The sequence below is a fragment of the Meleagris gallopavo genome, chromosome 5 (genome assembly GCF_000146605.3).
Source record: "Meleagris gallopavo isolate NT-WF06-2002-E0010 breed Aviagen turkey brand Nicholas breeding stock chromosome 5, Turkey_5.1, whole genome shotgun sequence".
In the NCBI taxonomy this organism is placed as follows: Eukaryota; Metazoa; Chordata; class Aves; order Galliformes; family Phasianidae; genus Meleagris; species Meleagris gallopavo.
The window spans coordinates 16,597,971-16,609,156 of NC_015015.2; the positions used below are offsets into that span (position 1 = coordinate 16,597,971).

The 11,186-nt window shown below is 43.1% G+C and overlaps 1 long non-coding RNA gene across 6 annotated transcripts in view; it reads left to right on the top strand.

Moving 5' to 3' along the window:
• LOC104911065 overlaps positions 1–8,897 on the top strand; it is a 279,979-nt gene extending 271,082 nt beyond the window's left edge. For all 6 annotated transcript variants that reach the window (XR_004159868.1, XR_004159865.1, XR_004159866.1 and 3 more), the window contains one exon: positions 5,162–8,897. This is a non-coding gene — a long non-coding RNA (uncharacterized LOC104911065). The remainder of the gene's footprint in view (positions 1–5,161) is intronic.
• The last annotated feature ends 2,289 nt before the right edge of the window (positions 8,898–11,186 follow it).

Consider the following 11,186-nt stretch of genomic DNA (forward strand, 5'->3'; position numbering starts at 1 on the left):
TCTTACTGTTGCTGACCTGTTTAAAATAATAAAAACAGAAAGCTTTCCAAGATAGATGACACTGAGGCCAGGGATCAAAACCTCACTTGTGTTTCTAAAGGCTCTTTCCATGCTTACAAACCTGGTTTTTGCATTCATCAAACACAGAGGACTCTTTTTTCTTTTTTCTTTTTTCTTTTTCCATCTCTCAGCCAGGAAACTTCAGAAAGGAAGATGTCCAGGCCACCAATGCCACTAGTCTTTTTCATTGCCTTACGGTATGGTTCTGAAAACTGCAGGATTTCAGGTAAACAAATATTCCAGAACTATAAAATAAGAATGAATTAAAATTATACACCCATGCTATTTAAGGAAAGATTTTCTTTCAGGCATGTGGCTATTTGGGAAAAATATTAGGCTTTTTCCTAGAACATTCAGCCTGGCAAAGAAGCAGAAAACAATTTTATGGCTGGGAAGATGGCACAGAGGTTGACTTGTTGGAGCTCTCGGCAGCCTCAAGGACTCACAGAAAGTCATATTTAATAGCTAAACTGCTGGAAAAATAAATTTTCATTGCTGATTCATTACACTAACTCCACAGTCAAGATTACAAGAAGAACACACCATTTATTTTGGGCCAAAATTTCAAACCTTCTCAAATCTAGAAGTATGGCTGATTGACTGCAGAGTGTATCTGTCAAAGCCTGGTACACAAATTTGAGGTTCTTTGGTAAAGTTGTAGGAATAGCACTTTAAAACCTCATGATTTTCAGTCTTGTTATGAGATTTGCTTTCAGCAGATGAAGAGAAAAGAAACATTGAGAACTGTCCGCTAGTCACATCGCTGCGCTGCTTCGTGTTGGAGGAGGGAAAGGCCAAAGCTTTAGAACTGTAATGCTGGATGATGTCACTGTAGGAGGTCTCTAAAAACAGAGTCAAGTCACCACACGCCGGCCACACTGTATTTCTGCAAATGTCTAAACTTTTTTTCTTCAGCAGGCAGAAGGAGCCAGCAAGCAGCACAATTTCTGCTTTGATGATTTTATTTCCTATATGTGCAAGTATGTGGTGTAAACTATTCAGGGAATGCTGATGGTGACAACAGTAGCTTAGTTATTGAAGACAAAGCGTTTGCTAGAAAAGTAAGTTTTTGAGGCTTATTTCCAAGAGACAAGGCTATACTGGACAGCTACTTTAGCCTGAAAGAACAGGCTATTTCTGGATATATTTAACACATTTACTCCCCTTGCCATTATACTTTAAAGGTTTTCTCTGTATAGCTGATTTCCATTAGTACAAAAAGGAGGTCTAATGTATTTCTAGGTTTGAGGAAGGACATGTGAACTCAAACAATTGAAAGCAGCCAACAGAAACTGGATGTTCATGAACATGTAAGCTTGAGGCTTTGAATTTTTGCGAGTGAGACATCATTCATCATTACAGTATAGCTGTGTTTCACACAGGTGAGATGCATGGAGCCAGGGGAAATCGAAAGCTCTAGCTATGACATGCTGTGCTGCATTTGAAAAAGAATGAATGCAATGTGGAGGAACAAGAGTCCAAAACTGTCTCATGTATGAGAAGTCAACTGGTAAAAGACATTGTGCTAGGGAATAAGTTGGGTACCCGTCTTCTCTCTTTGCTTCTGAGTCCTGCCAAATAATTCTTATACAGTGTTGGGCAAAATGATTCAGTTTCTCTAGGTCAGTTTCTGTAACACAGATAATAAAGAATGATTTCATTCTCTAGTCCTTTTCCTCTATATGAACAGCAAGCTGTTCAAGGCTGGGCTGTGTCTTCACTGGATGTGCATGCAGCGCTTAGTGCAGATGGCTCTCAGTCTCAAATGTGGCCTCTAGGCACAAGGGTATTACAAAAATAATTAGCTGAGAAGGTATATTTATTTAGTTAATTGTAATAACTTCAGACAGGATATTGTACCTAATTTTAGCTTAGTGTAAGTCAGTTCGCGTTCATTAATTTGTCTGCTCTTTCCCAGCCTCTTGCTTGTGACAATATTGGTTCACAAGCAGGATGTCAACACGCACATGGTCTTTTCTATTGTTGTGGGATTTTTTTTCCCTGTGAAATGAGCAGGTGAGGATTCCTTACTGCCTGGAAGTTAACTGACTTGTAGTGTATCTTAAATACATGCAATTCCTCTCAGCCTGTGGAGATGTTGAAGGACTTAACACAACTAAACAACTTCAGGAAGAACTCCTTGATTGCTAAGAGGCGTGTTGAATGCCTGCTGAATCCCCTTCGCAGAGGCATCCTCCTGTGCCTCACTATCATGATGTCTTCATCTTACTTTCACAGAGTCACATTTTATTTTCCTGGAGAAAATCATATGAAAATACAAAGCAATGATTCAGCAACTAAGCAAAATGAAGCCAAGCAAAATTACTTATTTGACCACAAAACATATAAGGACCCTTCCTATGTCTTCTGAGCACTTTCTCTCAATTCCTGAGCATCCTCGGGCTAGGTTGTGTTTTCATTTCTTAAGATGTACTTAGCACTTCACAGTTTTCACTTGTGTGACACATGGGTGCATACTCTGGTTCAGAATGATCTCTAGAATGCTTGATTGTCATTTGGTGCTAAATAGCTTTCCAGAAAGCTGTCTGGTATGCTGGAAGTCTGAGGAAATTCATCTTTTGAGAGCATCTTATCATAAAGTTTAACTGAAGATCAACCACGTGGTTCCTAGTAGCATCCCAGTTAAGTTACTTTTTCTTTTTTAAAAAGAATTCAGCGAATTTTCCTCTTCAAGTGCTCAGCAACCTAAACGTTACATAGAGACATCAGAAGTCTTTAATGCAGGTTTTTAGAGTAAATGAAACCTTTTTTCAGTGTGGTTGCCTTTGTAATAACAGTCTTCTTATTTGTTGGATACTTATGTAACGTAAGATGAAAAGACATTTTATAGCCTTCTGGCAAGAGGACTTAAAATTAACAGCATACCTGTGGCTGCCCTAAGCCAGGGAGGGAGTCATTTTCAGGCCATGGGAAAACTGCAGTTTTGCATCCTTCACTTCTTCTGACCTACTGGTATTCAGTATTTCCATAGGCTTGTTTTTCATGAAAGCATCATCGTGCACACAAAGAAAAACTAAGTAATTGATCCTGATGAAAGAACAGAGGCCGAGGTGGTATGGGATAACTGTCACCCATTAACATCTCCCCAAAGAATGTGGTGGTTTAACTTATTCTCTCATTTTATATTTTCATGCCTGGCTGAGCCCTGGTGTCGCACGCAGCCGGCTGGCTCTGTGCAAGAGCCACGAGGCCAATTTGCTCTGGCAACAACGAACCCAAGGCGATGCGGTGCCTGCTCCAGCCTGAATCGCAGCCTGCAGGGCTCTGTGGCTCTGTGGCCATGTCCTGAAGCAGTCCTGGGCAGGCAGCCTCTGCCAACCCTAGGTAGGGTGTTTTGTTTTGCAAAACAGTTGATGGTTTTCACGTTTCCTCCCCGTCGATACGCAAAAAGGAAAACCACAAAACGATAGAGATCTGGGGTTTGGTCTCACCCATACCCGGCTGGCGGCCGTGCCATCACACTGAGTTTGGCTGAGCTGCCCCACCACTCTTTGGGCTGGGCCTTCAAGCAGATGTGAACTTGATCAGCATCAAGCCCAATATTTTTCATGCCCATTCTTGCTGTGAATATTTGTTTTCCCTTGAACATTTCCACCTGGAACCTGACTACCTCTTTGCAGAGTTTTGTTATTTAAAATTAATCTGACAATTGTTTTCAAAAAGATAATTACTCTCCATCAGAAGTGCAGAATGCTGTTAATCCCCAAAGAGCTCACCGAGTGTTTCCTCCTCACCATGTAAGCATATCACCTTGGCTGTGTCCCAGGGCTTCTCAGAGTTCACATGGCAGCTCGTGGGCCCAACCAGGCCGTGGCTCTTCTCGCCCCTGCCTGCATTGGGGAAGGATGTGCAGCAGCAGCAGCACGCAGATAGGGCAGCTTATCTGGGAGACTCTCAGCCACAATCCTGCCTGGAAGAACAACTCTATCCTCCTAAAAGCCCCATGAGATCTGCCATGGCCCCAGCTGTACGGCTCAAGGAAGTACGCAGCTAATTGGTGTGTTACGTCTGCTGGGGCTCAGGCGGGCTAATGCCAGCGCTCCCACGCCAGGCAAACTAGTGCTCCTTTGCTTCTTCAGACTGTCAGAGCCTTTTCTCTCAGCAGTAACAATTACCAACAACACTGGAGATGGCGGTGGTATTAGATCTGAGAATGACTCATCACTGAACCAGCCCTGTCAAGCAAGATAAATACAATTTAGTTGTTAGCTAATCTATTTTTGTTTGTGTTCTGAATTCACCCAGGACAATGATTACATTGCAGTCTATCATGCTAGCATTAAGGATATTTTGCTACAACGTGCTTAGCTTTGTAAAGCGAGCGTTTATGAATACAATAGCCGTATTTGTCTGTCAATATTACTTCACTGCTGACATACCGCATGTCAGGTTTCTATAGCATGACAGAGACCTGCGCAGTAAACTATTTTGGATCTGGGGTAGTTAAGTTGTGGAAAGGCATCACTTAGTTTACCACCATTTAAGTACCGAGAAATTTCACCTCATATATACTTTTGCTGTCATCTGCCGCTTTGTCCTTCCTTCATCTCTACAACTAAAACCTGTGGTTTAATATCGCGTTGAATCAGCTTTGGACTTTGTCACAGTCTGACCAGAGAAGAAAAGCTGACAGGCTGCTTTGAGAGGGCTTGTAGGATGCTTTGGCACTTCCAGGCTGAGCTTTATCAGTGCCCAGATCAGCTCTCAAGGTGCTCAGCACCTCCCAAACTCTGCTCCTGAAACAACCCAGACTTTGATATGGCTTCGCATTCAAGTTATTTATTTTCATTGTATTTCCTCTCCCTTTGTTTTTGTTTTTGTTTAGCACTTGCTTAGCCCCTGGGAAAGCTATTTATGGAAATTTCAGATTTTCATGATAAAGAAAGTGTTTTGCAATTAGAACTGGAGGAAACCATTGATCTCGATAACAGGGTGAGAAACTTTCTCACTTACAAGGGTGGCGAATCCATTAGCAATTGCCGAACTCCGCCAAACAGCAAATGAGCAAAGATGCACGGTGAGAAGGAGGTGAAAAGCATAATAAAAAATGCCGGGTTTCTTTTTTTGACTTTCTTGCCAGTTGGCGCACCAGAGAAGACATTTGCCAGCTGTCGTATCTGAAGAAAGACTTAACCGAAAGATCTCGCTACACTCAGCTCACGATCAAGTCTTTTTTTTCCTCAGAATCAGCCAGATAACTGATCATTTTGTGCTCAGTGAGAAAACTTGTGGCTTTCCAACGTTTCATTGGACGCAATCAATAATCCACATTTCTGCTGCTGAAGGGACTCAAACAAAAATATTTGGAATAAACTTTCAGTACTTCAGAACCCAGGCAGTTGTGGACATCTTTCAGGAGAGGCAATAAATACAGGCTTACTGTCCATTGTTATGTTTGTCGTCTGCTGTGGTCCTTGAGGTTGCTTCTTGTATTTCCACTGATTGTAAGACATTCTTGCAGAGCCTACTGGTTAATCGTGATACGTTAAACAAGCTGCAAAGTGCTGTGGGAAACCATTGCAAAGATACTCAACAGACTGATACACCACGCTATGCTGTAACCTCTTTCCATCTGATAGTGCCATCGTTTTGAAAGGGCTGTGTGGGAGGCAGCCTGTTGCCCCGACCTGAGCTCATGCCACGTTTCTCAGGCAGATGCTTCTGTCTCCCCGATGTAACCTGCAGGCTAGACAAGGCTCATGGGAAGAAAACGTGTGAAGTAATTTCCATTCCCCCTCTTCCAAGTATGTAACAGCGTTGTATTGCTTGTCGGGAACATTTTGAGACAATAGTTTTATTTTTCTTGTCTATAACATCAGGTATTGTTATCACTATCATTACTATTATTATGTATTATTTAAACCAGTCTGAAACTGCATACCCACATAGCAATTGCATCTGAAACACTTAGCTGAGATGAGATGAGATAACCACCATGCGTGAGGCTCAGCCAGCTGGAGCAAGGGGGCAGAGGACTTCCAAAGAAGAGCTGGGATGGTGCATGCAAAGGGCATGTTAAGTGTGTCGGCTTCCCTTGCTGGAAGAGCAGGAAAGATCCAACCTGAGGCCAGGACCCAGCTTTCTGGGTGAGAAGAAGCACAGAAGCACCATTGCCTGTGTCTGAGTGGCATTTCCAGTCGAGTTCCTGGGCTGCGTGGCTGAAATCTGGCACAGACCACATACTAAACTTGACCCCAAAGTGGTGTAACAGACCTGTGGCCTCATCCTTACCCAACTCCAGTGCCTGTCTGCACTTGAACTAAATGTTAAAAAGCAGCTTTTCCTGAGAGCATTGTGAGGAGCCTTAAGGGCTGGCTACCAGGCATGCAGTTAGAGCCAACAGCTGGCCTGGCCACTCTACTCCTTATCTCCAGACTGATAGCATCAAAGGTATCGGCCTGTTCTGGCTGGAGGCTGGCTCTTGCCAGGCAGAGAATGGCTTATGAAAGTGCTTCAGCTTAGATTTCAGGTGGATTTCAGCACTGATGCACTCACTACAGCAGCATCCCAGTTACTGAGGACTGGATCCACTGTAGGATTTGGATATGTGAAGAACAAATGCCTCAGGAGGAAAGTGTCCGTAAACCACTGGTGACAGCTGCCCAGGCTGCATCAGCAGCTTTCTGTGAAAGTTCCCACAAGGGCATGAGATCTCCAGGGAAACCTATGGAACAAGTCCAGGGTAAAGGAAAGTTACTTTTTAATATAAATGAAATCAACACATTTTCACCCACATTTTTGCTTTTCATTAAAATGGATCCAGCTGTGGAAGCACTAGCAAGGAAGAATGTGACCTTAGGTCCTGTTAGAGGGGTGCGAACAATTGTAGTAAGGGGAAATCAATGCCTTTTATGTCCAATACAGGCTACAAATTATGGACCTAGGCAGATGAAATGTTTATAAAAGTCACACTTGCAGGACTATAGTGAAGAGATAACAAAGGAAAACTACACCGAAGTCCCAGTTCTTCAGCACTTATGATCTTAATTAAAGAGTAATGTAATCAATCTGGTGATTAATCATACACTTTTTATTGAAGGAGAACAATAGGCATTCCTACCAAAGGCCCCAGCGCCCATTTTGCTATCAGTCTAACTTCTTTTGCCGTTCCTGCTCTCATATATCTCCATGGGCACCCGTGGACTTATATCAAGATGAGATCATCACGAGGAGAAAATCGCAAGATACTCTAACACCTACCTGGAGTCAAATAAATGGGTTCAAAGCCATATTCCTACAGGGAGATAAGAAATCTGAATGGCATCAGTAGCGCACAGCATTGTATGCATCAACTGCGTGTTCCTTAAGGACATTAAACTTGCAGTCCCTCAGGAGAGGGCACGAATTATCATCTCCTCTCCCAGCAGTACACGTGGTGGCACGAGGGACACCAGCGAGGGACACCGCCACTCATCCTGCTGCACAGCACCACCACTGCAGGCAATGGGGGGTTTGGAAAAGATGGGGCAATCGCCTGCCACAGCCAGTAAGGGTAAAGTGGCCGAGAGTTTGTGCATTCAGATCCCTGTGGGAGGATGGGAACAACCTCTCCAATCCCTCCTCCAGGATCCTGGCTTTACTGCAAGAATCCAGCCACAAAGCTAAGCCGGTCTGTTTACCAACGTAACAGTCAGAGCAAGAGCTTACATCACATTGGAGCAAACAAAGCCTGGGGGGAAAATACCTCTAACTTAAAGTATATTCTGATGTAAGAGCTAGCAGCATTTCAGGGTCCCTTTGTAATAAACTCCTACGCTGGAGCCTTAAGCATTAATGGTCTGTGAAAGTTATTATTTGATGTTTTTAGCATTAAATTTCATTCTGACAGGACTTTATGATGCATATTACAGAAAAAATACTGTTAACCTAATCATATTAATACCAAATCTTTGTAATGTAATAGCCTCAAACATTTTGAGCAAGGCATAAACCTGACTTTTCATAAATACAGAAAGACAAAAGTTTTAATGATGTTATTTTCCTACTGCTTCCCCAACTCCATCTGTTAGAGTCACTAAGACCAAGGGCCATCATTCCACTCTTTTACAGACAGAACAGTGGAAAAGATGCTTGGCTTCCCAGGGCCTAATCCTGCACTTCTTATTCCCGGGGACAGTCTATTCAGGCTATTTGTCTTTGTCTTTCTTCTTTAAGACATGCCTGCCATAAGTCGTGTCTGAAATATAATTCCTGATTTCTGTGCTGCTGGCAGTTTAAATTATTAAGAGGAATTTTAAAGTTCTTTTTAGGTTTCTCACTTTTACGTTACAGCTTTCCTCTCTGCATTTCATTTGGTTTTGCTAGTCTTATTGGAGCCAATTTTTCTTTCTTTATTAAAATGAACTCTACCCTGTCTGCCTTTGATGAACTTCTAAATCCAAAGGAAGAAAAACATACAGGTAGTAAATACTCTGAAACATTTATCTATGCATATACTTCAGACAAAGTGAATCTGCATCCTCACACTGTCAAGAAGGGCCCTTTAAGCTTGAAACGAGAGCAGATTCTTTCAAACTTTCCCAGAGAATAGCAGTGACCTTGCAGATCAGATAACCCATGGTCTACAAGAGTTCAAATATGTCATCAGGACTTTATTTTACTGCTCAATGTTCCTTGGCCTAGTTGTTCAAATCAGGCTAATTCCAACCTCCACCCCTCCCTCCAGAAAAAAAAAACCCTACAGGAGCTCACAATGCCAGCAGAGCAGAGCTGGGTGCGTGCAGGAGCAAGGATAAACGAGGCCGTATGTCAAAAGCTGGACTGTTGATGAGTGACTACAATCTGATGGATACAGCATATTAAACCTACTGAAAATACTTGTTCTTCTTTATTCATTCTCTAGCAGGCTGCAGCTCATGAAATCCAACATGGACTTCATGTTAGTACAGAAGCTGACTCCACTTACTCTCAGTATTAACTGAGACTTCTCCTTCTGATTTTATAAGAAGATAAATACTTCTTCATGTTGCTGGGGAAGCAACCAGTGTTGCTTCCAATTTGTTGTTGTACCAATAGCATTTGTCTCATGCAGCACGAGCCAACTCAGGGAAGAAAACCAGGAGAGAACCAATCATTTCCAGCAACACCAACTCTCTAAATGAGTTTAGCCTTAACTTCAAACCGTACCCTTAGGCTCCAGGTCAGCAACATGTATTTTATTTTTGAGCACATGAGTAGTTCTGGTGTACTTGTATGTTTTAACTTAAGCATACGTTTGAATCTTTTATTGAATGAGCTTCTAAATCATTTGATATCCAGCCCCATTTCCATCACTGAAAACCATTGTATTACATCACTGGGTTGCTCCAGAAGAAGGAAAAAATATTCTTGGTATTTCTTGAGACAGTTTTCCTGTTGTTATGCTGCTGTTTTGCTGGGGTTCAGCTTCAGTAAACGGTTCCAGCCCCAGTCTGAACTGATTTGATGAAATGCTTGGGTGCTGGACTAAACATGCTCTAACTAAACACGGATTTTGGACAGGAGACATAAGGCGAGGGCTTCCAAACAAAAATGTAGCCATTCCCCTTTTCCAGATCCTCCCCTTCCCAGTGCAGTATTCTGAGAAATTGCCTGTGTGTTTCAAGCCTGCTGCAATTAGCACTCGTGTTATGGCACAAGGCACACAACAGAAGCTTGTGCGTGGCTAACTCGGTATTTCAGGTTGGAACTAAGTATCTTTTTTTTGTGTGTTTGTTTCCCTTTGAGCGTCCGAAGTCTTGCTTTTGAATGTCCTACCACTTCCCAGAGACAATCTGTCAGAGGAACCTGAACTCCCTGCATCCATCCATGTGTTTTCATAGCCCAATGTGACTTTCACTAGAGGATCCCGGGGTTATACCCTCTCAGTTTTTAGCAGCGTGCCTATTATCATCAGCTGGATGCAGGCAAGACGTGCTGGCAGAGCCTTACCCTTTCCTGAGAGACTGGGGACCCTACAGCATGGGAACAACAGACTGCGTAGCAGTTCTTCGTAGGCCAAGACAATGCTTGTACCATAGAGGCCCTTATTCTTTGGAAACAAAGCATCTCTGATTTAGTTAATCAAAACAGACATTCATGTTTTATTCAGGTTTTTTGCTTTAATCCATCTGAAATGTAATACCCGCTAACAAAGATGTTAACACATCTTTGCCTTTTCTTTTTCCCCCAAGAAGAAGCTCCCACAGTTCAAGGTTGTAAGTCTGAGCAATTTAGTAAGCGATGTAAATACAAATGAAAATTAGCCAACAAAAGAAATTCAATTGAGTTAAATAGGAGGCTATTATCATACCTCACATTCCCTGCTGCCCTAGCACAGGTAAGAACCAACCGCAGGGGATTTAACTGCCATCTATCTGCTCACACAGCGCACTCTCCCAGGCTATAAAGGGTACGCAAAGATGGGACTCTGAAATGACGCGTCTGCACAGAGTTATGCTATTCTGTGCCCACTTTTAATCACACTGAGCTGCACTGTGAACAGATAAAAACACAGCAGCTACCACGAGCAGATCAAATTGAGCACACGCATTTCTCAAGTCTCCACCAGGACTGTAATCTCATCTTTCAGGGTTTTTAGTTTTTCACTTCCTTTGCTGGTTTATGACATTCGGAGGCCAGGTTCCCAGCCTTGTCACTGCGCCGTTATTTGGATTCCTCACCCATTTAGCGTGGCTGCTGCACATTTCAAACAGCAGCACCTCAGATCCGCTCCACGCTCGTTTGGCACCCACGTATAAGCGTGCACGCATACATGCAAGGCAAAAAGCAGCAGAAAATCCAGTTTATTCGATTGTAGTCATTAGTGCTATACATGACAGGTTCAATCCTGCTCCCTTTGATGTCGATGGGAATACCTGCATCGAATTCACGTGCTCTTAGAAAAAAAAAAAAAGCCTGAGTTTTGCAAATTTATCGTTTTGTCATCTACGCTTGAGGTTAGAACAAAAACGCGGTGTTTTCGCCTCGGTTCTGAGCCAAATGATGCACACCAAAGCTTCCCAGAGCGCTATGCCCCGCTCCCCACGGTGCCCCGCACGGAGCCCGACAGACGGGAGCCCGACAGACGTGAGCCCACTGCGGTGCGTCCCTCCGGCCCTCGTGTCACTCCGCCACCCCCGTTCGGC